This window comes from Electrophorus electricus, chromosome 13 (assembly GCF_041902795.1).
Source record: "Electrophorus electricus isolate QZ-2024a chromosome 13, ASM4190279v1, whole genome shotgun sequence".
NCBI classification, from domain to species: Eukaryota; Metazoa; Chordata; class Actinopteri; order Gymnotiformes; family Gymnotidae; genus Electrophorus; species Electrophorus electricus.
The window spans coordinates 20,802,303-20,828,701 of record NC_137509.1 but is presented as its reverse complement, the minus strand read 5'-3'; the positions used below and the strand labels follow the sequence as shown (position 1 = coordinate 20,828,701).

Here is a 26,399-nt window from a genome sequence, read left to right as displayed (position 1 = left end):
TTGAGTTAATTATTCACTGCACTTCAAATTTGAACATGATAGCTTGAACATAAATTAAAGGGATGCAATACAATCTTACAGCACCTGCTATTCCCAGGTGCTAACAGATAGTTTTTTTTATTAATCACTGCACTTCACATTTGAGCATGTCAGCTTGAAAGTAAATTAAAGTGATGCAAGAAAAGCTTACAGCACCTGGTATTCCTAGGTAGGGTCCCACCTCAGTACTATTCAGGCCCAAACTTGCTTAGCTTCCAAGGTCAGATGAGATTGGGCGTTCTCAAGCTGGTGTGGCCGTAAGCCTTAAACAATTACTCAAATTGCCTAATCATAGCAAATATGATCAAAGACCAATCTGACAATTTTTTTTATTAATCCCTGCACTTGACATTCTAGAATGTTATCTTGAATGTAATTAAATGATGCAATAAAAGCTTACAATACGGAGCTGGTATACTGAGGCACTAATTATTCACTGCACTTCAAATTTGAACATGATAGATTGAACATAAATTAAAGGGATGCAAACAATCTTACAGCACCTGCTATTCCCTGGTACTAAAATATTTCTATTTAATCTGTACACTTCACATACAAGCTTGTCAGTTGCAGATTAAAGTAAAGTGATGCAACAAAAACTTACAGCATCTGCTATTCCCAGGTGCTAACAGATAGTTTTTTTAATTAATCACTGCATTTCACATCCTAGCATGTCATCTTGACAGTAAATTAAAGTGATGCAAGAGAAGCTTACAGCATCTCGTAGTCCAATGTGCTAACATATAGTTTTTTGATGAATCACTGCACTTCACATTCAGGCATGTGAGTTGGAGAGTAAATGAAAGTGATGCAAAAAAAACTTACAGCATCTGCTATTCCCAGGTGCTAACAGATAGTTTGAGTTAATTATTCACTGCACTTCAAATTTGAACATGATAGCTTGAACATAAATTAAAGGGATGCAATACAATCTTACAGCACCTGCTATTCCCTGGTACTAAAATATTTCTATTTAATCTGTACACTTCACATACAAGCTTGTCAGTTGCAGATTAAAGTAAAGTGATGCAACAAAAACTTACAGCATTTGCTATTCCCAGGTGCTAACAGATAGTTTTTTTAATTAATCACTGCACTTCACATCCTAGCATGTCATCTTGAAAGTAAATTAAAGTGATGCAAGAGAAGCTTACAGCATCTCGTAGTCCAAGGTGCTAACAGATAGTTTTTTGAGGAATCACTGCACTTCACATTCAGGCATGTGAGTTGGAGAGTAAATGAAAGTGATGCAAAAAAAACTTACAGCATCGGCTATTCCCAGGTGCTAACAGATGGTTTTTTTTATTAATCACTGCACTTCACATTTGAGCATGTCAACTTGAAAGTAAATTAAAGTGATGCAAGAAAAGCTTGCAGCACCTGGTATTCCTAGGTAGGGTCCCACCTCAGTACTATCCAGGCCCAAACTTGCTTAGCTTCCAAGGTCAGATGAGCTTGGGCGTTCTCAAGCTGGTGTGGCCATAAGCCTCAAACACTTACTCAAATTGCCTAATCATAGCAAATATGATCAAAGACCAATCTGACAATTTTTTTTATTAATCCCTGCAATTGACATTCTAGAATGTTATCTTGAATGTAAATTAAATGATGCAATAAAAGCTTACAACATCTGGTATACGGAGGCACTAACAGACAGTTTTTTGATGAATCACTGCACTTCACATTCAGGCATGTGAGTTGGAGAGTAAATGAAAGTGATGCAAAAAAAACTTACAGCATCGGCTATTCCCAGGTGCTAACAGATAGTTTGAGTTAATTATTCACTGCACTTCAAATTTGAACATGATAGCTTGAACATAAATTAAAGGGATGCAATACAATCTTACAGCACCTGCTATTCCCAGGTGCTAACAGATAGTTTTTTTTATTAATCACTGCACTTCACATTTGAGCATGTCAGCTTGAAAGTAAATTAAAGTGATGCAAGAAAAGCTTACAGCACCTGGTATTCCTAGGTAGGGTCCCACCTCAGTACTATTCAGGCCCAAACTTGCTTAGTTTCCAAGGTCAGATGAGATTGGGCGTTCTCAAGCTGGTGTGGCCGTAAGCCTTAAACACTTACTCAAATTGCCTAATCATAGCAAATATGATCAAAGACCAATCTGACAATTTTTTTTATTAATCCCTGCACTTGACATTCTAGAATGTTATCTTGAATGTAATTAAATGATGCAATAAAAGCTTACAATACGGAGCTGGTATACGGAGGCACTAATTATTCACTGCACTTCAAATTTGAACATGATAGCTTGAACACAAATTAAAGGGATGCAATACAATCTTACAGCACCTGCTATTCCCTGGTACTAAAATATATCTATTTAATCTGTACACTTCACATACAAGCTTGTCAGTTGCAGATTAAAGTAAAGTGATGCAACAAAAACTTACAGCATCTGCTATTCCCAGGTGCTAACAGGTAGTTTTTTTAATTAATCACTGCATTTCACATCCTAGCATGTCATCTTGACAGTAAATTAAAGTGATGCAAGAGAAGCTTACAGCATCTCATAGTCCAATGTGCTAACATATAGTTTTTTGATGAATCACTGCACTTCACATTCAGGCATGTGAGTTGGAGAGTAAATGAAAGTGATGCAAAAAAAACTTACAGCATCTGCTATTCCCAGGTGCTAACAGATAGTTTTTTTTATTAATCACTGCACTTCACATTTGAGCATGTCAGCTTGAAAGTAAATTAAAGTGATGCAAGAAAAGATTACAGCACCTGGTATTCCTAGGTAGGGTCCCACCTCAGTACTATTCAGGCCCAAACTTGCTTAGCTTCCAAAGTAAGATGAGATTGGGCGTTCTCAAGCTGGTGTGGCCGTAAGCCTTAAACACTTACTCAAATTGCCTAATCATAGCAAATATGATCAAAGACCAATCTGACAATTTTTTTTATTAATCCCTGCACTTGACATTCTAGAATGTTATCTTGAATGTAATTAAATGATGCAATAAAAGCTTACAATACGGAGCTGGTATACGGAGGCACTAATTATTCACTGCACTTCAAATTTGAACATGATAGCTTGAACATAAATTAAAGGGATGCAAACAATCTTACAGCACCTGCTATTCCCTGGTACTAAAATATTTCTATTTAATCTGTACACTTCACATACAAGCTTGTCAGTTGCAGATTAAAGTAAAGTGATGCAACAAAAACTTACAGCATCTGCTATTCCCAGGTGCTAACAGATAGTTTTTTTAATTAATCACTGCATTTCACATCCTAGCATGTCATCTTGACAGTAAATTAAAGTGATGCAAGAGAAGCTTACAGCATCTCGTAGTCCAATGTGCTAACATATAGTTTTTTGATGAATCACTGCACTTCACATTCAGGCATGTGAGTTGGAGAGTAAATGAAAGTGATGCAAAAAAAACTTACAGCATCTGCTATTCCCAGGTGCTAACAGATAGTTTGAGTTAATTATTCATTGCACTTCAAATTTGAACATGATAGCTTGAACATAAATTAAAGGGATGCAATACAATCTTACAGCACCTGCTATTCCCTGGTACTAAAATATTTCTATTTAATCTGTACACTTCACATACAAGCTTGTCAGTTGCAGATTAAAGTAAAGTGATGCAACAAAAACTTACAGCATCTGCTATTCCCAGGTGCTAACAGATAGTTTTTTTAATTAATCACTGCATTTGACATCTTAGCATGTCATCTTGACAGTAAATTAAAGTGATTCAAGAGAAGCTTACAGCATCTCGTAGTCCAAGGTGCTAACAGATAGTTTTTTGAGGAATCACTGCACTTCACATTCAGGCATGTGAGTTGGAGAGTAAATGAAAGTGATGCAAAAAAAACTTACAGCATCGGCTATTCCCAGGTGCTAACAGATGGTTTTTTTTATTAATCACTGCACTTCACATTTGAGCATGTCAACTTGAAAGTAAATTAAAGTGATGCAAGAAAAGCTTGCAGCACCTGGTATTCCTAGGTAGGGTCCCACCTCAGTACTATCCAGGCCCAAACTTGCTTAGCTTCCAAGGTCAGATGAGCTTGGGCATTCTCAAGCTGGTGTGGCCATAAGCCTCAAACACTTACTCAAATTGCCTAATCATAGCAAATATGATCAAAGACCAATCTGACAATTTTTTTTATTAATCACTGCAATTGACATTCTAGAATGTTATCTTGAATGTAAATTAAATGATGCAATAAAAGCTTACAACATCTGGTATACGGAGGCACTAACAGACAGTTTTTTGATGAATCACTGCACTTCACATTCAGGCACGTGAGTTGGAGAGTAAATGAAAGTGATGCAAAAAAAACTTACAGCATCTGCTATTCCCAGGTGCTAACAGATAGTTTTTTTAATTAATCACTGCACTTCACATTTGAGCATGTCAGCTTGAAAGTGAATTAAAGTGATGCAAGAAAAGCTTACAGCACCTGGTATTCCTAGGTAGGGTCCCACCTCAGTACTATCCAGGCCCAAACTTGCTTAGCTTCCAAGGTCAGATGAGATTGGGCGTTCTCAAGCTGGTGTGGCCGTAAGCCTTAAACACTTACTCAAATTGCCTAATCATAGCAAATATGATCAAAGACCAATCTGACAATTTTTTTTATTAATCCCTGCACTTGACATTCTAGAATGTTATCTTGAATGTAAATTAAATGATGCAATAAAAGCTTACAACATCTGGTATACGGAGGCACTAACAGACAGTTTTTTGATGAATCACTGCACTTCACATTCAGGCATGTGAGTTGGAGAGTAAATGAAAGTGATGCAAAAAAAACTTACAGCATCTGCTATTCCCAGGTGCTAACAGATAGTTTTTTTTATTAATCATTGCATTTCACATCCTAGCATGTCATCTTGACAGTAAATTAAATTGATGCGAGAGAAGCTTACAGCATCTCGTAGTCCAAGTTGCTAACAGATAGTTTTTGATGAATCACTGCACTTCACATTTAGGCACGTGAGTTGGAGAGTAAATGAAAGTGATGCAAAAAAAACTTACAGCATCTGCTATTCCCAGGTGCTAACAGATAGTTTTTTTTATTAATCACTGCACTTCACATTTGAGCATGTCAGCTTGAAAGTAAATTAAAGTGATGCAATAAAAGCTTACAGCACCTGGTATTCCTAGGGAGGGTCCCACCTCAGTACTATCCAGGGCCAAACTTGCTTAGCTTCCAAGGTCAGATGAGATTGGGCGTTCTCAAGCTGGTGTGGCCGTAAGCTTTAAACACTTACTCAAATTTCCTAATCATAGCAAATATGATCAAAGACCAATCTGACAATTTTTTTTATTAATCCCTGCACTTGACATTCTAGAATGGTATCTTGAATGTAAATTAAATGATGCAATAAAAGCTTACAACATCTGGTATACGGAGGCACTAACAGACAGTTTTTTGATGAATCACTGCACTTCACATTCAGGCATGTGAGTTGGAGAGTAAATGAAAGTGATGCAAAAAAAACTTACAGCATCGGCTATTCCCAGGTGCTAACAGATAGTTTTATTTTAATAATCACTGCACTTCACATTTGAGCATGTCAGCTTGAAAGTAAATTAAAGTGATGCAAGAAGAGCTTACAGCACCTGGTATTCCTAGGTAGAGTCCCACCTCAGTACTATCCAGGCCCAAACTTGCTTAGCTTACAAGATCAGATGAGATTGGGCGTTCTCAAGCTGGTGTGGCCGTAAACCTTAAACACTTACTCAAATTGCCTAATCATAGCAAATATGATCAAAGACCAATCTGACAATTTTTTTTATTAATCCCTGCACTTGACATTCTAGAATGTTATCTTGAATGTAAATTAAATGATGCAATAAAAGCTTACAACATCTGGTATACGGAGGCACTAACAGACAGTTTTTTGATGAATCACTGCACTTCACATTCAGGCATGTGAGTTGGAGAGTAAATGAAAGTGATGCAAAAAAAAACGTACAGCATCTGCTATTCCCAGGTGCTAACAGATAGTTTAAGTTAATTATTCACTGCACTTCAAATTTGAACATGATAGCTTGAACATAAATTAAAGGGATGCAATACAATCTTACAGCACCTGCTATTCCCTGGTACTAAAATATTTCTATTTAATCTGTACACTTCACATATAAGCTTGTCAGTTGCAGATTAAAGTAAAGTGATGCAACAAAAACTTACAGCATCTGCTATTCCCAGGTGCTAACAGACAGTTTGAGTTAATTATTCACTGCACTTCAAATTTGAACATGATAGCTTGAAAATAAATTAAAGGGATGCAATACAATCTTACAGCACCTGCTATTCCCTGGTACTAAAATATTTCTATTTAATCTGTACACTTCACATACAAGCTTGTCAGTTGCAGATTAAAGTAAAGTGATGCAACAAAAACTTACAGCATCTGCTATTCCCAGGTGCTAACAGATAGTTTTTTTAATTAATCACTGCATTTCACATCCTAGCATGTCATCTTGACAGTAAATTAAAGTGATGCAAGAGAAGCTTACAGCATCTCGTAGTCCAAGGTGCTAACATATAGTTTTTTGATGAATCACTGCACTTCACATTTGAGCATGTCAGCTTGAAAGTAAATTAAAGTGATGCAATAAAAGCTTACAGCACCTGGTATTCCTAAGGAGGGTCCCACCTCAGTACTATCCAGGCCCAAACTTGCTTAGCTTCCAAGGTCAGATGAGATTGGGCGTTCTCAAGCTGGTGTGGCCGTAAACTTTAAACACTTACTCAAATTTCCTAATCATAGCAAATATGATCAAAGACCAATCTGACAATTTTTTTTATTAATCCCTGCACTTGACATTCTAGAATGGTATCTTGAATGTAAATTAAATGATGCAATAAAAGCTTACAACATCTGGTATACGGAGGCACTAACAGACAGTTTTTTGATGAATCACTGCACTTCACATTCAGGCATGTGAGTTGGAGAGTAAATGAAAGTGATGCAAAAAAAAACGTACAGCATCTGCTATTCCCAGGTGCTAACAGATAGTTTAAGTTAATTATTCACTGCACTTCAAATTTGAACATGATAGCTTGAACATAAATTAAAGGGATGCAATACAATCTTACAGCACCTGCTATTCCCTGGTACTAAAATATTTCTATTTAATCTGTACACTTCACATACAAGCTTGTCAGTTGCAGATTAAAGTAAAGTGATGCAACAAAAACTTACAGCATCTGCTATTCCCAGGTGCTAACAGATAGTTTGAGTTAATTATTCACTGCACTTCAAATTTGAACATGATAGCTTGAACATAAATTAAAGGGATGCAATACAATCTTACAGCACCTGCTATTCCCTGGTACTAAAATATTTCTATTTAATCTGTACACTTGACATATAAGCTTGTGAGTTGCAGATTAAAGTAAAGTGATGCAACAAAAACTTACAGCATCTGCTATTCCCAGGTGCTAACAGATAGTTTGAGTTAATTATTCACTGCACTTCAAATTTGAACATGATAGCTTGAAAATAAATTAAAGGGATGCAATACAATCTTACAGCACCTGCTATTCCCTGGTACTAAAATATTTCTATTTAATCTGTACACTTCACATACAAGCTTGTCAGTTGCAGATTAAATTAAAGTGATGCAACAAAAACTTACAGCATCTGCTATTCCCAGGTGCTAACAGATAGTTTTTTTAATTAATCACTGCACTTCACATCCTAGCATGTCATCTTGACAGTAAATTAAAGTGATGCAAGAGAAGCTTACAGCATCTCGTAGTCCAAGTTGCTAACAGATAGTTTTTGATGAATCACTGCACTTCTCATTTAGGCACGTGAGTTGGAGAGTAAATGAAAGTGATGCAAAAAAAAACTTACAGCATCTGCTATTCCCAGGTGCTAACAGATAGTTTTTTTATTAATCACTGCACTTCACATTTGAGCATGTCAGCTTGAAAGTAAATTAAAGTGATGCAATAAAAGCTTACAGCACCTGGTATTCCTAGGTAGGGTCCCACCTCAGTACTATCCAGACCCAAACTTGCTTAGCTTCCAAGGTCAGATGAGATTGGGCGTGCTCAAGCTGGTGCGGCCGTAAGATTTAAACACTTACTCAAATTTCCTAATCATAGCAAATATGATCAAAGACCAATCTGACAATTTTTTTTATTAATCCCTGCACTTGACATTCTAGAATGGTATCTTGAATGTAAATTAAATGATGCAATAAAAGCTTACAACATCTGGTATACGGGGGCACTAACAGAAAGTTTTTTGATGAATCACTGCACTTCACATTCAGGCATGTGAGTTGGAGAGTAAATGAAAGTGATGCAAAAAAAAACGTACAGCATCTGCTATTCCCAGGTGCTAACAGATAGTTTAAGTTAATTATTCACTGCACTTCAAATTTGAACATGATAGCTTGAACATAAATTAAAGGGATGCAATACAATCTTACAGCACCTGCTATTCCCTGGTACTAAAATATTTCTATTTAATCTGTACACTTCACATACAAGCTTGTCAGTTGCAGATTAAAGTAAAGTGATGCAACAAAAACTTACAGCATCTGCTATTCCCAGGTGCTAACAGATAGTTTTTTTAATTAATCACTGCACTTCACATCCTAGCATGTCATCTTGACAGTAAATTAAAGTGATGCAAGAGAAGCTTACAGCATCTCGTAGTCCATGGTGCTAACAGATATTTTTTTGATGAATAACTGCACTTCACATTCAGGCATGTGAGTTGGAGAGTAAATGAAAGTGATGCAAAAAAAAACTTACAGCATCTGCTATTCCCAGGTGCTAACAGATAGTTTTTTTTATTAATCACTGCACTTCACATTTGAGCATGTCAGCTTGAAAGTAAATTAAAGTGATGCAATAAAAGCTTACAGCACCTGGTATTCCTAGGTAGGGTCCCACCTCAGTACTATCCAGACCCAAACTTGCTTAGCTTCCAAGGTCAGATGAGATTGGGCGTTCTCAAGCTGGTGTGGCCGTAAGCTTTAAACACTTACTCAAATTTCTTAATCATAGCAAATATGATCAAAGACCAATCTGACAATTTTTTTTATTAATCCCTGCACTTGACATTCTAGAATGGTATCTTGAATGTAAATTAAATGATGCAATAAAAGCTTACAACATCTGGTATACGGAGGCACTAACAGACAGTTTTTTGATGAATCACTGCACTTCACATTCAGGCATGTGAGTTGGAGAGTAAATGAAAGTGATGCAAAAAAAAATTACAGCATCTGCTATTCCCAGGTGCTAACAGATAGTTTGAGTTAATTATTCACTGCACTTCAAATTTGAACATGATAGCTTGAACATAAATTAAAGGGATGCAATACAATCTTACAGCACCTGCTATTCCCTGGTACTAAAATATTTCTATTTAATCTGTACACTTCACATACAAGCTTGTCAGTTGCAGATTAAAGTAAAGTGATGCAACAAAAACTTACAGCATCTGCTATTCCCAGGTGCTAACAGATAGTTTTTTTAATTAATCACTGCACTTCACATCCTAGCATGTCATCTTGAAAGTAAATTAAAGTGATGCAAGAGAAGCTTACAGCATCTCATAGTCCAAGGTGCTAACAGATAGATTTTTGAGGAATCACTGCACTTCACATTCAAGCATGTGAGTTGGAGAGTAAATGAAAGTGATGCAAAAAAAACTTATAGCATCTGCTATTCCCAGGTGCTAACAGATAGTTTTTTTTATTAATCACTGCACTTCACATTTGAGCATGTCAGCTTGAAAGTAAATTAAAGTGATGCAATAAAAGCTTACAGCACCTGGTATTCCTAAGGAGGGTCCCACCTCAGTACTATCCAGGCCCAAACTTGCTTAGCTTCCAAGGTCAGATGAGATTGGGCGTTCTCAAGCTGGTGTGGCCGTAAACTTTAAGCACTTACTCAAATTTCCTAATCATAGCAAATATGATCAAAGACCAATCTGACAATTTTTTTTATTAATCCCTGCACTTGACATTCTAGAATGGTATCTTGAATGTAAATTAAATGATGCAATAAAAGCTTACAACATCTGGTATACGGAGGCACTAACAGACAGTTTTTTGATGAATCACTGCACTTCACATTCAGGCATGTGAGTTGGAGAGTAAATGAAAGTGATGCAAAAAAAAACGTACAGCATCTGCTATTCCCAGGTGCTAACAGATAGTTTAAGTTAATTATTCACTGCACTTCAAATTTGAACATGATAGCTTGAACATAAATTAAAGGGATGCAATACAATCTTACAGCACCTGCTATTCCCTGGTACTAAAATATTTCTATTTAATCTGTACACTTCACATACAAGCTTGTCAGTTGCAGATTAAAGTAAAGTGATGCAACAAAAACTTACAGCATCTGCTATTCCCAGGTGCTAACAGATAGTTTTTTTAATTAATCACTGCACTTCACATCCTAGCATGTCATCTTGACAGTAAATTAAAGTGATGCAAGAGAAGCTTACAGCATCTCGTAGTCCATGGTGCTAACAGATATTTTTTTGATGAATAACTGCACTTCACATTCAGGCATGTGAGTTGGAGAGTAAATGAAAGTGATGCAAAAAAAAACTTACAGCATCTGCTATTCCCAGGTGCTAACAGATAGTTTTTTTTATTAATCACTGCACTTCACATTTGAGCATGTCAGCTTGAAAGTAAATTAAAGTGATGCAATAAAAGCTTACAGCACCTGGTATTCCTAGGTAGGGTCCCACCTCAGTACTATCCAGACCCAAACTTGCTTAGCTTCCAAGGTCAGATGAGATTGGGCGTTCTCAAGCTGGTGTGGCCGTAAGCTTTAAACACTTACTCAAATTTCTTAATCATAGCAAATATGATCAAAGACCAATCTGACAATTTTTTTTATTAATCCCTGCACTTGACATTCTAGAATGGTATCTTGAATGTAAATTAAATGATGCAATAAAAGCTTACAACATCTGGTATACGGAGGCACTAACAGACAGTTTTTTGATGAATCACTGCACTTCACATTCAGGCATGTGAGTTGGAGAGTAAATGAAAGTGATGCAAAAAAAAATTACAGCATCTGCTATTCCCAGGTGCTAACAGATAGTTTGAGTTAATTATTCACTGCACTTCAAATTTGAACATGATAGCTTGAACATAAATTAAAGGGATGCAATACAATCTTACAGCACCTGCTATTCCCTGGTACTAAAATATTTCTATTTAATCTGTACACTTCACATACAAGCTTGTCAGTTGCAGATTAAAGTAAAGTGATGCAACAAAAACTTACAGCATCTGCTATTCCCAGGTGCTAACAGATAGTTTTTTTAATTAATCACTGCACTTCACATCCTAGCATGTCATCTTGAAAGTAAATTAAAGTGATGCAAGAGAAGCTTACAGCATCTCATAGTCCAAGGTGCTAACAGATAGATTTTTGATGAATCACTGCACTTCACATTCAGGCATGTGAGTTGGAGAGTAAATGAAAGTGATGCAAAAAAAACTTACAGCATCGGCTATTCCCAGGTGCTAACAGATAGTTTTTTTTATTAATCACTGCACTTCACATTTGAGCATGTCAGCTTGAAAGTAAATTAAAGTGATGCAAGAAAAGCTTAAAGCACCTGGTATTCCTAGGTAGGGTCCCACCTCAGTACTATCCAGGCCCAAACTTGCTTAGCTTCCAAGGTCAGATGAGATTGGGCGTTCTCAAGCTGGTGTGGCCGTAAGCCTTAAACACTTACTCAAATTGCCTAATCATAGCAAATATGATCAAAGACCAATCTGACAATTTTTTTTATTAATCCCTGCACTTGACATTCTAGAATGTTATCTTGAATGTAAATTAAATGATGCAATAAAAGCTTACAACATCTGGTATACGGAGGCACTAACAGACAGTTTTTTGATGAATCACTGCACTTCACATTCAGGCATGTGAGTTGGAGAGTAAATGAAAGTGATGCAAAAAAAACGTACAGCATCTGCTATTCCCAGGTGCTAACAGATAGTTTGAGTTAATTATTCACTGCACTTCAAATTTGAACATGATAGCTTGAACATAAATTAAAGGGATGCAATACAATCTTACAGCACCTGCTATTCCCTGGTACTAAAATATTTCTATTTAATCTGTACACTTCACATACAAGCTTGTCAGTTGCAGATTAAAGTAAAGTGATGCAACAAAAACTTACAGCATCTGCTATTCCCAGGTGCTAACAGATAGTTTTTTTAATTAATCACTGCATTTCACATCCTAGCATGTCATCTTGACAGTAAATTAAAGTGATTCAAGAGAAGCTTACAGCATCTCGTAGTCCAAGGTGCTAACAGATAGTTTTTGATGAATCACTGCACTTCACATTCAGGCATGTGAGTTGCAGAGTAAATGAAAGTGATGCAAAAAAAACTTACAGCATCGGCTATTCCCAGGTGCTAACAGATAGTTTGAGTTAATTATTCACTGCACTTCAAATTTGAACATGATAGCTTGAACATAAATTAAAGGGATGCAATACAATCTTACAGCACCTGCTATTCCCTGGTACTAAAATATTTCTATTTAATCTGTACACTTCACATACAAGCTTGTCAGTTGCAGATTAAAGTAAAGTGATGCAACAAAAACTTACAGCATCTGCTATTCCCAGGTGCTAACAGATAGTTTTTTTAATTAATCACTGCATTTCACATCCTAGCATGTCATCTTGACAGTAAATTAAAGTGATTCAAGAGAAGCTTACAGCATCTCGTAGTCCAAGGTGCTAACAGATAGTTTTTGATGAATCACTGCACTTCACATTCAGGCATGTGAGTTGGAGAGTAAATGAAAGTGATGCAAAAAAAACTTATAGCATCTGCTATTCCCAGGTGCTAACAGATAGTTTTTTTTATTAATCACTGCACTTCACATTTGAGCATGTCAGCTTGAAAGTAAATTAAAGTGATGCAAGAAAAGCTTACAGCACCTGGTATTCCTAAGTAGGGTCCCACCTCAGTACTATCCAGGCCCAAACCTGCTTAGCTTCCAAGGTCAGATGAGATTGGGCGTTCTCAAGCTGGTGTGGCCGTAAGCCTTAAACACTTACTCAAATTGCCTAATCATAGCAAATATGATCAAAGACCAATCTGACAATTTTTTTTATTAATCCCTGCACTTGACATTCTAGAATGTTATCTTGAATGTAAATTAAATGATGCAATAAAAGCTTACAACATCTGGTATACGGAGGCACTAACAGACAGTTTTTTGATTAATCACTGCACTTCACATTCAGGCATGTGAGTTGGAGAGTAATTGAAAGTGATGCAAAAAAAACTTACAGCATCGGCTATTCCCAGGTGCTAACAGATAGTTTTTTTTTATTAATCACTGCACTTCACATTTGAGCATGTCAGCTTGAAAGTAAATTAAAGTGATGCAAGAAAAGCTTACAGCACCTGGTATTCCTAGGTAGAGCCCCACCTCAGTACTATCCAGGCCCAAACTTGCTTAGCTTCCAAGGTAAGATGAGATTGGGCGTTCTCAAGCTGGTGTGGCCGTAAGCCTTAAGCACTTACTCAAATTGCCTAATCATAGCAAATATGATCAAAGACCAATCTGACAATTTTTTTTATTAATCCCTGCACTTGACATTCTAGAATGTTATCTTGAATGTAAATTAAATGATGCAATAAAAGCTTACAACATCTGGTATACGGAGGCACTAACAGACAGTTTTTTGATGAATCACTGCACTTCACATTCAGGCATGTGAGTTGGAGAGTAAATGAAAGTGATGCAAAAAAAATGTACAGCATCTGCTATTCCCAGGTGCTATCAGATAGTTTGAGTTAATTATTCACTGCACTTCAAATTTGAACATGATAGCTTGAACATACATTAAAGGGATGCAATACAATCTTACAGCACCTGCTATTCCCTGGTACTAAAATATTTCTATTTAATCTGTACACTTCACATACAAGCTTGTCAGTTGCAGATTAAAGTAAAGTGATGCAACAAAAACTTACAGCATCTGCTATTCCCAGGTGCTAACAGATAGTTTTTTTAATTAATCACTGCATTTCACATCCTAGCATGTCATCTTGACAATAAATTAAAGTGATTCAAGAGAAGCTTACAGCATCTCGTAGTCCAAGGTGCTAACAGATAGTTTTTGATGAATCACTGCACTTCACATTCAGGCATGTGAGTTGGAGAGTAAATGAAAGTGATGCAAAAAAAACTTACAGCATCGGCTATTCCCAGGTGCTAACAGATAGTTTTTTTTATTAATCACTGCACTTCACATTTGAGCATGTCAGCTTGAAAGTAAATTAAAGTGATGCAAGAAAAGCTTACAGCACCTGGTATTCCTAGGTAGGGTCCCACCTCAGTACTATCCAGGCCCAAACTTGCTTAGCTTCCAAGGTCAGATGAGGTTGGGCGTTCTCAAGCTGGTGTGGCCATAAGCCTTAAACACTTACTCAAATTGCCTAATCATAGCAAATATGATCAAAGACCAATCTGACAATTTTTTTTATTAATCCCTGCACTTGACATTCTAGAATGTTATCTTGAATGTAAATTAAATGATGCAATAAAAGCTTACAACATCTGGTATACGGAGGCACTAACAGACAGTTTTTTGATGAATCACTGCACTTCACATTCAGGCATGTGAGTTGGAGAGTAAATGAAAGTGATGCAAAAAAAACTTACAGCATCGGCTATTCCCAGGTGCTAACAGATAGTTTTTTTATTAATCACTGCACTTCACATTTGAGCATGTCAGCTTGAAAGTAAATTAAAGTGATGCAAGAAAAGCTTACATCACCTGGTATTCCTAGGTATGGTCCCACCTCAGTACTATACAGGGCCAAACTTGCTTAGTTTCCAAGGTCAGATGAGATTGGGCGTTCTCAAGATGGTGTGGCCGTAAGCCTTAAACACTTACTCAAATTGCCTAATCATAGCAAATATGATCAAAGACCAATCTGACAATTTTTTTTATTAATCCCTGCACTTGACATTCTAGAATGGTATCTTGAATGTAAATTAAATGATGCAATAAAAGCTTACAACATCTGGTATACGGAGGCACTAACAGACAGTTTTTTGATGAATCACTGCACTTCACATTCAGGCATGTGAGTTGGAGAGTAAATGAAAGTGATGCAAAAAAAACTTACAGCATCGGCTATTCCCAGGTGCTAACAGATAGTTTTTTTTATTAATCACTGCACTTCACATTTGAGCATGTCAGCTTGAAAGTAAATTAAAGTGATGCAAGAAAAGCTTAAAGCACCTGGTATTCCTAGGTAGGGTCCCACCTCAGTACTATCCAGGCCCAAACTTGCTTAGCTTCCAAGGTCAGATGAGATTGGGCGTTCTCAAGCTGGTGTGGCCGTAAGCCTTAAACACTTACTCAAATTGCCTAATCATAGCAAATATGATCAAAGACCAATCTGACAATTTTTTTTATTAATCCCTGCACTTGACATTCTAGAATGTTATCTTGAATGTAAATTAAATGATGCAATAAAAGCTTACAACATCTGGTATACGGAGGCACTAACAGACAGTTTTTTGATGAATCACTGCACTTCACATTCAGGCATGTGAGTTGGAGAGTAAATGAAAGTGATGCAAAAAAAACGTACAGCATCTGCTATTCCCAGGTGCTAACAGATAGTTTGAGTTAATTATTCACTGCACTTCAAATTTGAACATGATAGCTTGAACATAAATTAAAGGGATGCAATACAATCTTACAGCACCTGCTATTCCCTGGTACTAAAATATTTCTATTTAATCTGTACACTTCACATACAAGCTTGTCAGTTGCAGATTAAAGTAAAGTGATGCAACAAAAACTTACAGCATCTGCTATTCCCAGGTGCTAACAGATAGTTTTTTTAATTAATCACTGCATTTCACATCCTAGCATGTCATCTTGACAGTAAATTAAAGTGATTCAAGAGAAGCTTACAGCATCTCGTAGTCCAAGGTGCTAACAGATAGTTTTTGATGAATCACTGCACTTCACATTCAGGCATGTGAGTTGGAGAGTAAATGAAAGTGATGCAAAAAAAACTTACAGCATCGGCTATTCCCAGGTGCTAACAGATAGTTTGAGTTAATTATTCACTGCACTTCAAATTTGAACATGATAGCTTGAACATAAATTAAAGGGATGCAATACAATCTTACAGCACCTGCTATTCCCTGGTACTAAAATATTTCTATTTAATCTGTACACTTCACATACAAGCTTGTCAGTTGCAGATTAAAGTAAAGTGATGCAACAAAAACTTACAGCATCTGCTATTCCCAGGTGCTAACAGATAGTTTTTTTAATTAATCACTGCATTTCACATCCTAGCATGTCATCTTGACAGTAAATTAAAGTGATTCAAGAGAAGCTTACAGCATCTCGTAGTCCAAGGTGCTAACAGATAGTTTTTGATGAATCACTGCACTTCACATTCAGGCATGTGAGTTGGAGAGTAAATGAAAGTGATGCAAAAAAAACTTACAACATCGGCTATTCCCAGGTGCTAACAGATAGTTTTTTTTATTAATCACTGCACTTCACATTTGAGCATGTCAGCTTGAAAGTAAATTAAAGTGATGCAAGAAAAGCTTACAGCACCTGGTATTCCTAGGTAGGGTCCCACCTCAGTACTATCCAGGCCCAAACTTGCTTAGCTTCCAAGGTCAGATGAGATTGGGCGTTCTCAAGCTGGTGTGGCCGTAAACCTTAAACCCTTACTCAAATTGCCTAATCATAGCAAATATGATCAAAGACCAATCTGACAATTTTTTTTATTAATCCCTGCACTTGACATTCTAGAATGTTATCTTGAATGTAAATTAAATGATGCAATAAAAGCTTACAACATCTGGTATACAGAGGCACTAACAGACAGTTTTTTGATGAATCACTGCACTTCACATTCAGGCATGTGAGTTGGAGAGTAAATGAAAGTGATGCAAAAAAAACGTACAGCATCTGCTATTCCCAGGTGCTAACCGATAGTTTGAGTTAATTATTCACTGCACTTCAAATTTGAACATGATAGCTTGAACATAAATTAAAGGGATGCAATACAATCTTACAGCACCTGCTATTCCCTGGTACTAAAATATTTCTATTTAATCTGTACACTTCACATACAAGCTTGTCAGTTGCAGATTAAAGTAAAGTGATGCAACAAAAACTTACAGCATCTGCTATTCCCAAGTACTAACAGATAGTTTTTTTAATTAATCACTGCATTTCACATCCTAGCATGTCATCTTGACAGTAAATTAAAGTGATTCAAGAGAAGCTTACAGCATCTCGTAGTCCAAGGTGCTAACAGATAGTTTTTGATGAATCACTGCACTTCACATTCAGGCATGTGAGTTGGAGAGTAAATGAAAGTGATGCAAAAAAAACTTACAGCATCTGCTATTCCCAGGTGCTAACAGATAGTTTTTTTTTATTAATCACTGCACTTCACATTTGAGCATGTCAGCTTGAAAGTAAATTAAAGTGATGCAAGAAAAGCTTACAGCACCTGGTATTCCTAGGTAGGGTCCCACCTCAGTACTATCCAGGCCCAAACTTGCTTAGCTTCCAAGGTCAGATGAGATTGGGCGTTCTCAAGCTGGTGTGGCCGTAAGCCTTAAACATTTACTCAAATTGCCTAATCATAGCAAATATGATCAAAGACCAATCTGACAATTTTTTTTATTAATCCCTGCACTTGACATTCTAGAATGTTATCTTGAATGTAAATTAAATGATGCAATAAAAGCTTACAACATCTGGTATACGGAGGCACTAACAGACAGTTTTTTGATGAATCACTGCACTTCACATTCAGGCATGTGAGTTGGAGATTAAATGAAAGTGATGCAAAAAAAACTTACAGCATCTGCTATTCCCAGGTGCTAACAGATAGTTTGAGTTAATTATTCACTGCACTTCAAATTTGAACATGATAGCTTGAACATAAATTAAAGGGATGCAATACAATCTTACAGCACCTGCTATTCCCTGGTACTAAAATATTTCTATTTAATCTGTACACTTCACATACAAGCTTGTCAGTTGCAGATTAAAGTAAAGTGATGCAACAAAAACTTACAGCATCTGCTATTCCCAGGTGCTAACAGATAGTTTTTTTAATTAATCACTGCATTTCACATCCTAGCATGTCATCTTGACAGTAAATTAAAGTGATTCAAGAGAAGCTTACAGCATCTCGTAGTCCAAGGTGCTAACAGATAGATTTGATGAATCACTGCACTTCACATTCAGGCATGTGAGTTGGAGAGTAAATGAAAGTGATGCAAAAAAAACTTACAGCATCGGCTATTCCCAGGTGCTAACAGATAGTTTGAGTTAATTATTCACTGCACTTCAAATTTGAACATGATAGCTTGAACATAAATTAAAGGGATGCAATACAATCTTACAGCACCTGCTATTCCCTGGTACTAAAATATTTCTATTTAATCTGTACACTTCACATACAAGCTTGTCAGTTGCAGATTAAAGTAAAGTGATGCAACAAAAACTTACAGCATCTGCTATTCCCAGGTGCTAACAGATAGTTTTTTTAATTAATCACTGCATTTCACATCCTAGCATGTCATCTTGACAGTAAATTAAAGTGATTCAAGAGAAGCTTACAGCATCTCGTAGTCCAAGGTGCTAACAGATAGTTTTTGATGAATCACTGCACTTCACATTCAGGCATGTGAGTTGGAGAGTAAATGAAAGTGATGCAAAAAAAACTTACAACATCGGCTATTCCCAGGTGCTAACAGATAGTTTTTTTTTTATTAATCACTGCACTTCACATTTGAGCATGTCAGCTTGAAAGTAAATTAAAGTGATGCAAGAAAATCTTACAGCACCTGGTATTCCTAGGTAGGGTCCCACCTCAGTACTATCCAGGCCCAAACTTGCTTAGCTTCCAAGGTCAGATGAGATTGGGCGTTCTCAAGCTGGTGTGGATGTAAGCCTTAAACACTTACTCAAATTTCCTAATCATAACAAATATGATCAAAGACCAATCTGACAATTTTTTTTATTAATCCCTGCACTTGACATTCTAGAATGTTATCTTGAATGTAAATTAAATGATGCAATAAAAGCTTACAACATCTGGTATACGGAGGCACTAACAGACAGTTTTTTGATGAATCACTGCACTTCACATTCAGGCATGTGAGTTGGAGAGTAAATGAAAGTGATGCAAAAAAAACGTACAGCATCTGCTATTCCCAGGTGCTAACAGATAGTTTGAGTTAATTATTCACTGCACTTCAAATTTGAACATGATAGCTTGAACATAAATTAAAGGGATGCAATACAATCTTACAGCACCTGCTATTCCCTGGTACTAAAATATTTCTATTTAATCTGTACACTTCACATACAAGCTTGTCAGTTGCAGATTAAAGTAAAGTGATGCAACAAAAACTTACAGCATCTGCTATTCCCAGGTGCTAACAGATAGTTTTTTTAATTAATCACTGCATTTCACATCCTAGCATGTCATCTTAACAGTAAATTAAAGTGATTCAAGAGAAGCCTACAGCATCTCGTAGTCCAAGGTGCTAACAGATAGTTTTTGATGAATCACTGCACTTCACATTCAGGCATGTGAGTTGGAGAGTAAATGAAAGTGATGCAAAAAAAACTTACAGCATCTGCTATTCCCAGGTGCTAACAGATAGTTTGAGTTAATTATTCACTGCACTTCAAATTTGAACATGATAGCTTGAACATAAATTAAAGGGATGCAATATAATCTTACAGCACCTGCTATTCCCTGGTACTAAAATATTTCTATGTAATCTGTACACTTCACATACAAGCTTGTCAGTTGCAGATTAAAGTAAAGTGATGCAACAAAAACTTACAGCATCGGCTATTCCCAGGTGCTAACAGATAGTTTTTTTTATTAATCACTGCACTTCACATTTGAGCATGTCAGCTTGAAAGTAAATTAAAGTGATGCAAGAAAAGCTTACAGCACCTGGTATTCCTAGGTAGGGTCCCACCTCAGTACTATCCAGGCCCAAACTTGCTTAGCTTCCAAGGTCAGATGAGGTTGGGCGTTCTCAAGCTGGTGTGGCCATAAGCCTTAAACACTTGCTCAAATTGCCTAATCATAGCAAATATGATCAAAGACCAATCTGACAATTTTTTTTATTAATCCCTGCACTTGACATTCTAGAATGTTATCTTGAATGTAAATTAAATGATGCAATAAAAGCTTACAACATCTGGTATACGGAGGCACTAACAGACAGTTTTTTGATGAATCACTGCACTTCACATTCAGGCATGTGAGTTGGAGAGTAAATGAAAGTGATGCAAAAAAAACTTACAGCATCTGCTATTCCCAGGTGCTAACAGATAGTTTGAGTTAATTATTCACTGCACTTCAAATTTGAACATGATAGCTTGAACATAAATTAAAGGGATGCAATACAATCTTACAGCACCTGCTATTCCCTGGTACTAAAATATTTCTATTTAATCTGTACACTTCACATACAAGCTTGTCAGTTGCAGATTAAAGTAAAGTGATGCAACAAAAACTTACAGCATCTGCTATTCCCAGGTGCTAACAGATAGTTTTTTTAATTAATCACTGCATTTCACATCCTAGCATGTCATCTTGACAGTAAATTAAAGTGATTCAAGAGAAGCTTACAGCATCTCGTAGTCCAAGGTGCTAACAGATAGTTTTTGATGAATCACTGCACTTCACATTCAGGCATGTGAGTTGGAGAGTAAATGAAAGTGATGCAAAAAAAACTTACAGCATCGGCTATTCCCAGGTGCTAACAGATAGTTTGAGTTAATTATTCACTGCACTTCAAATTTGAACATGATAGCTTGAACATAAATTAAAGGGATGGAATACAGTCTTACAGCACCTGCTATTCCCTGGTACTAAAAGATTTCTATTTAATCTGTACACTTCACATACAAGCTTGTCAGTTGCAGATTAGAGTAAAGTGATGCAACAAAAACTTACAGCATCTGCTATTCCCAGGTGCTAACAGATAGTTTTTTTAATTAATCACTGCACTTCACATCCTAGCATGTCATCTTGAAAGTAAATTAAAGTGATGCAAGAGAAGCTTAACAGCATCTCGTAGTCCAAGGTGCTAACAGATAGATTTTTGATGAATAACTGCACTTCACATTCAGGCATGTGAGTTGGAGAGTAAATGAAAGTGATGCAAAAAAAACTTACAGCATCGGCTATTCCCAGGTGCTAACAGATAGTTTTTTTTATTAATCACTGCACTTCACATTTGAGCATGTCAGCTTGAAAGTAAATTAAAGTGATGCAAGAAAAGCTTACAGCACCTGGTATTCCTAGGTAGGGTCCCACCTCAGTACTATCCAGGCCCAAACTTGCTTAGCTTCCAAGGTCAGATGAGGTTGGGCGTTCTCAAGCTGGTGTGGCCATAAGCCTTAAACACTTACTCAAATTGCCTAATCATAGCAAATATGATCAAAGACCAATCTGACAATTTTTTTTATTAATCCCTGCACTTGACATTCTAGAATGTTATCTTGAATGTAAATTAAATGATGCAATAAAAGCTTACAACATCTGGTATACGGAGGCACTAACAGACAGTTTTTTGATGAATCACTGCACTTCACATTCAGGCATGTGAGTTGGAGAGTAAATGAAAGTGATGCAAAAAAAACTTACAGCATCTGCTATTCCCAGGTGCTAACAGATAGTTTTTTTTATTAATCACTGCACTTCACATTTGAGCATGTCAGCTTGAAAGTAAATTAAAGTGATGCAAGAAAAGCTTACAGCACCTGGTATTCCTAGGTAGAGCCCCACCTCAGTACTATCCAGGCCCAAACTTGCTTACCTTCCAAGGTAAGATGAGATTGGGCGTTCTCAAGCTGGTGTGGCCGTAAGCCTTAAGCACTTACTCAAATTGCCTAATCATAGCAAATATGATCAAAGACCAATCTGACAATTTTTTTTATTAATCCCTGCACTTGACATTCTAGAATGTTATCTTGAATGTAAATTAAATGATGCAATAAAAGCTTACAACATCTGGTATACGGAGGCACTAACAGACAGTTTTTTGATGAATCACTGCACTTCACATTCAGGCATGTGAGTTGGAGAGTAAATGAAAGTGATGCAAAAAAAATGTACAGCATCTGCTATTCCCAGGTGCTATCAGATAGTTTGAGTTAATTATTCACTGCACTTCAAATTTGAACATGATAGCTTGAACATACATTAAAGGGATGCAATACAATCTTACAGCACCTGCTATTCCCTGGTACTAAAATATTTCTATTTAATCTGTACACTTCACATACAAGCTTGTCAGTTGCAGATTAAAGTAAAGTGATGCAACAAAAACTTACAGCATCTGCTATTCCCAGGTGCTAACAGATAGTTTTTTTAATTAATCACTGCATTTCACATCCTAGCATGTCATCTTGACAATAAATTAAAGTGATTCAAGAGAAGCTTACAGCATCTCGTAGTCCAAGGTGCTAACAGATAGTTTTTGATGAATCACTGCACTTCACATTCAGGCATGTGAGTTGGAGAGTAAATGAAAGTGATGCAAAAAAAACTTACAGCATCGGCTATTCCCAGGTGCTAACAGATAGTTTTTTTAATTAATCACTGCACTTCACATCCTAGCATGTCATCTTGAAAGTAAATTAAAGTGATGCAAGAGAAGCTTACAGCATCTCGTAGTCCAAGGTGCTAACAGATAGATTTTTGATGACTAACTGCACTTCACATTCAGGCATGTGAGTTGGAGAGTAAATGAAAGTGATGCAAAAAAAACTTACAGCATCTGCTATTCCCAGGTGCTAACAGATAGTTTTTTTTATTAATCACTGCACTTCACATTTGAGCATGTCAGCTTGAAAGTAAATTAAAGTGATGCAAGAAAAGCTTACAGCACCTGGTATTCCTAGGTAGGGTCCCACCTCAGTACTATCCAGGCCCAAACTTGTTTAGCTTCCAAGGTCAGATGAGATTGGGCGTTCTCAAGCTGGTGTGGCCGTAAGCCTTAAACACTTACTCAAATTGCCTAATAATAGCAAATATGATCAAAGACCAATCTGACAATTTTTTTTATTAATCCCTGCAATTGACATTCTAGAATGTTATCTTGAATGTAAATTAAATGATGCAATAAAAGCTTACAACATCTGGTATACGGAGGCACTAACAGACAGTTTTTTGATGAATCACTGCACTTCACATTCAGGCATGTGAGTTGGAGAGTAAATGAAAGTGATGCAAAAAAAACTTACAGCATCGGCTATTCCCAGGTGCTAACAGATAGTTTTTTTTTATTAATCACTGCACTTCACATTTGAGCATGTCAGCTTGAAAGTAAATTAAAGTGATGCAAGAAGAGCTTACAGCACCTGGTATTCCTAGGTAGAGTCCCACCTCAGTACTATCCAGGCCCAAACTTGCTTAGCTTCCAAGGTCAGATGAGATTGGACGTTCTCAAGCTGGTGTGGCCGTAAGCCTTAAACACTTACTCAAATTGCCTAATCATAGCAAATATGATCAAAGACCAATCTGACAATTTTTTTTATTAATCCCTGCACTTGACATTCTAGAATGTTATCTTGAATGTAAATTAAATGATGCAATAAAAGCTTACAACATCTGGTATACGGAGGCACTAACAGACAGTTTTTTGATGAATCACTGCACTTCACATTCAGGCATGTGAGTTGGAGAGTAAATGAAAGTGATGCAACAAAAACTTACAGCATTTGCTATTCCCAGGTGCTAACAGATAGTTTTTTTAATTAATCACTGCACTTCACATCCTAGCATGTCATCTTGAAAGTAAATTAAAGTGATGCAAGAGAAGCTTACAGCATCTCGTAGTCCAAGGTGCTAACAGATAGATTTTTGAGGAATCACTGCACTTCACATTCAGGCATGTGAGTTGGAGAGTAAATGAAAGTGATGCAAAAAAAACTTACAGCATCTGCTATTCCCAGGTGCTAACAGATAGTTTTTTTTATTAATCACTGCACTTCACATTTGAGCATGTCAGCTTGAAAGTAAATTAAAGTGATGCAAGAAAAGCTTACAGCACCTGGTATTCCTAGGTAGGGTCCCACCTCAGTACTATCCAGGCCCAAACTTGCTTAGCTTCCAAGGTCAGATGAGGTTGGGCGTTCTCAAGCTGGTGTGGCCATAAGCCTTAAACACTTACTCAAATTGCCTAATCATAGCAAATATGATCAAAGACCAATCTGACAATTTTTTTTATTAATCCCTGCACTTGACATTCTAGAATGTTATCTTGAATGTAAATTAAATGATGCAATAAAAGCTTACAACATCTGGTATACGGAGGCACTAACAGACAGTTTTTTGATGAATCACTGCACTTCACATTCAGGCATGTGAGTTGGAGAGTAAATGAAAGTGATGCAAAAAAAACTTACAGCATCTGCTATTCCCAGGTGCTAACAGATAGTTTGAGTTAATTATTCACTGCACTTCAAATTTGAACATGATAGCTTGAACATAAATTAAAGGGATGCAATACAATCTTACAGCACCTGCTATTCCCTGGTACTAAAATATTTCTATTTAATCTGTACACTTCACATACAAGCTTGTCAGTTGCAGATTAAAGTAAAGTGATGCAACAAAAACTTACAGCATCTGCTATTCCCAGGTGCTAACAGATAGTTTTTTTAATTAATCACTGCATTTCACATCCTAGCATGTCATCTTGACAGTAAATTAAAGTGATTCAAGAGAAGCTTACAGCATCTCGTAGTCCAAGGTGCTAACAGATAGTTTTTGATGAATCACTGCACTTCACATTCAGGCATGTGAGTTGGAGAGTAAATGAAAGTGATGCAAAAAAAACTTACAGCATCGGCTATTCCCAGGTGCTAACAGATAGTTTGAGTTAATTATTCACTGCACTTCAAATTTGAACATGATAGCTTGAACATAAATTAAAGGGATGGAATACAGTCTTACAGCACCTGCTATTCCCTGGTACTAAAAGATTTCTATTTAATCTGTACACTTCACATACAAGCTTGTCAGTTGCAGATTAGAGTAAAGTGATGCAACAAAAACTTACAGCATCTGCTATTCCCAGGTGCTAACAGATAGTTTTTTTAATTAATCACTGCACTTCACATCCTAGCATGTCATCTTGAAAGTAAATTAAAGTGATGCAAGAGAAGCTTAACAGCATCTCGTAGTCCAAGGTGCTAACAGATAGATTTTTGATGAATAACTGCACTTCACATTCAGGCATGTGAGTTGGAGAGTAAATGAAAGTGATGCAAAAAAAACTTACAGCATCGGCTATTCCCAGGTGCTAACAGATAGTTTTTTTTATTAATCACTGCACTTCACATTTGAGCATGTCAGCTTGAAAGTAAATTAAAGTGATGCAAGAAAAGCTTACAGCACCTGGTATTCCTAGGTAGGGTCCCACCTCAGTACTATCCAGGCCCAAACTTGCTTAGCTTCCAAGGTCAGATGAGGTTGGGCGTTCTCAAGCTGGTGTGGCCATAAGCCTTAAACACTTACTCAAATTGCCTAATCATAGCAAATATGATCAAAGACCAATCTGACAATTTTTTTTATTAATCCCTGCACTTGACATTCTAGAATGTTATCTTGAATGTAAATTAAATGATGCAATAAAAGCTTACAACATCTGGTATACGGAGGCACTAACAGACAGTTTTTTGATGAATCACTGCACTTCACATTCAGGCATGTGAGTTGGAGAGTAAATGAAAGTGATGCAAAAAAAACTTACAGCATCTGCTATTCCCAGGTGCTAACAGATAGTTTTTTTTATTAATCACTGCACTTCACATTTGAGCATGTCAGCTTGAAAGTAAATTAAAGTGATGCAAGAAAAGCTTACAGCACCTGGTATTCCTAGGTAGAGCCCCACCTCAGTACTATCCAGGCCCAAACTTGCTTACCTTCCAAGGTAAGATGAGATTGGGCGTTCTCAAGCTGGTGTGGCCGTAAGCCTTAAGCACTTACTCAAATTGCCTAATCATAGCAAATATGATCAAAGACCAATCTGACAATTTTTTTTATTAATCCCTGCACTTGACATTCTAGAATGTTATCTTGAATGTAAATTAAATGATGCAATAAAAGCTTACAACATCTGGTATACGGAGGCACTAACAGACAGTTTTTTGATGAATCACTGCACTTCACATTCAGGCATGTGAGTTGGAGAGTAAATGAAAGTGATGCAAAAAAAATGTACAGCATCTGCTATTCCCAGGTGCTATCAGATAGTTTGAGTTAATTATTCACTGCAC

At 36.7% G+C, this 26,399-nt stretch overlaps 2 non-coding genes and 28 pseudogenes across 2 annotated transcripts; all 30 read right to left on the bottom strand.

Annotated features, from left to right (window-relative positions):
- Positions 1-183: 183 nt before the first annotated feature.
- Positions 184-302, bottom strand: LOC145646659 (5S ribosomal RNA; annotated as a pseudogene).
- Positions 303-1,407: 1,105 nt separating this feature from the next.
- Positions 1,408-1,526, bottom strand: LOC145650593 (5S ribosomal RNA; annotated as a pseudogene).
- Positions 1,527-1,990: 464 nt separating this feature from the next.
- LOC145649038 (5S ribosomal RNA) lies at positions 1,991-2,109 on the bottom strand (annotated as a pseudogene).
- Positions 2,110-2,776: 667 nt separating this feature from the next.
- Positions 2,777-2,895, bottom strand: LOC145644212 (5S ribosomal RNA; annotated as a pseudogene).
- Positions 2,896-4,000: 1,105 nt separating this feature from the next.
- On the bottom strand, positions 4,001-4,119 carry LOC145643764 (5S ribosomal RNA; annotated as a pseudogene).
- A 352-nt stretch (positions 4,120-4,471) lies between these two features.
- On the bottom strand, positions 4,472-4,590 carry LOC145649190 (5S ribosomal RNA). The gene has a single exon (XR_014116558.1). It is a non-coding gene; the product is annotated as a 5S ribosomal RNA (ribosomal RNA).
- A 572-nt stretch (positions 4,591-5,162) lies between these two features.
- Positions 5,163-5,281, bottom strand: LOC145648944 (5S ribosomal RNA; annotated as a pseudogene).
- A 353-nt stretch (positions 5,282-5,634) lies between these two features.
- Positions 5,635-5,753, bottom strand: LOC145648738 (5S ribosomal RNA; annotated as a pseudogene).
- An 899-nt stretch (positions 5,754-6,652) lies between these two features.
- LOC145647700 (5S ribosomal RNA) lies at positions 6,653-6,771 on the bottom strand (annotated as a pseudogene).
- Positions 6,772-7,998: 1,227 nt separating this feature from the next.
- Positions 7,999-8,117, bottom strand: LOC145650615 (5S ribosomal RNA; annotated as a pseudogene).
- Positions 8,118-8,910: 793 nt separating this feature from the next.
- LOC145648103 (5S ribosomal RNA) lies at positions 8,911-9,029 on the bottom strand (annotated as a pseudogene).
- A 791-nt stretch (positions 9,030-9,820) lies between these two features.
- Positions 9,821-9,939, bottom strand: LOC145647699 (5S ribosomal RNA; annotated as a pseudogene).
- Positions 9,940-10,732: 793 nt separating this feature from the next.
- On the bottom strand, positions 10,733-10,851 carry LOC145648102 (5S ribosomal RNA; annotated as a pseudogene).
- A 791-nt stretch (positions 10,852-11,642) lies between these two features.
- LOC145649130 (5S ribosomal RNA) lies at positions 11,643-11,761 on the bottom strand (annotated as a pseudogene).
- Positions 11,762-12,989: 1,228 nt separating this feature from the next.
- LOC145647445 (5S ribosomal RNA) lies at positions 12,990-13,108 on the bottom strand (annotated as a pseudogene).
- Positions 13,109-13,461: 353 nt separating this feature from the next.
- On the bottom strand, positions 13,462-13,580 carry LOC145649825 (5S ribosomal RNA; annotated as a pseudogene).
- A 790-nt stretch (positions 13,581-14,370) lies between these two features.
- LOC145649107 (5S ribosomal RNA) lies at positions 14,371-14,489 on the bottom strand (annotated as a pseudogene).
- Positions 14,490-14,840: 351 nt separating this feature from the next.
- LOC145646042 (5S ribosomal RNA) lies at positions 14,841-14,959 on the bottom strand (annotated as a pseudogene).
- Positions 14,960-15,311: 352 nt separating this feature from the next.
- On the bottom strand, positions 15,312-15,430 carry LOC145649129 (5S ribosomal RNA; annotated as a pseudogene).
- Positions 15,431-16,658: 1,228 nt separating this feature from the next.
- On the bottom strand, positions 16,659-16,777 carry LOC145647099 (5S ribosomal RNA; annotated as a pseudogene).
- A 791-nt stretch (positions 16,778-17,568) lies between these two features.
- Positions 17,569-17,687, bottom strand: LOC145649179 (5S ribosomal RNA). Its single transcript, XR_014116557.1, has one exon. It is a non-coding gene; the product is annotated as a 5S ribosomal RNA (ribosomal RNA).
- A 1,229-nt stretch (positions 17,688-18,916) lies between these two features.
- Positions 18,917-19,035, bottom strand: LOC145650112 (5S ribosomal RNA; annotated as a pseudogene).
- A 1,008-nt stretch (positions 19,036-20,043) lies between these two features.
- LOC145649106 (5S ribosomal RNA) lies at positions 20,044-20,162 on the bottom strand (annotated as a pseudogene).
- Positions 20,163-21,392: 1,230 nt separating this feature from the next.
- Positions 21,393-21,511, bottom strand: LOC145649105 (5S ribosomal RNA; annotated as a pseudogene).
- Positions 21,512-21,863: 352 nt separating this feature from the next.
- Positions 21,864-21,982, bottom strand: LOC145650475 (5S ribosomal RNA; annotated as a pseudogene).
- A 1,011-nt stretch (positions 21,983-22,993) lies between these two features.
- LOC145647255 (5S ribosomal RNA) lies at positions 22,994-23,112 on the bottom strand (annotated as a pseudogene).
- A 353-nt stretch (positions 23,113-23,465) lies between these two features.
- LOC145647863 (5S ribosomal RNA) lies at positions 23,466-23,584 on the bottom strand (annotated as a pseudogene).
- A 573-nt stretch (positions 23,585-24,157) lies between these two features.
- Positions 24,158-24,276, bottom strand: LOC145649104 (5S ribosomal RNA; annotated as a pseudogene).
- Positions 24,277-25,506: 1,230 nt separating this feature from the next.
- Positions 25,507-25,625, bottom strand: LOC145649103 (5S ribosomal RNA; annotated as a pseudogene).
- Positions 25,626-25,977: 352 nt separating this feature from the next.
- Positions 25,978-26,096, bottom strand: LOC145650474 (5S ribosomal RNA; annotated as a pseudogene).
- Positions 26,097-26,399: the final 303 nt, after the last annotated feature.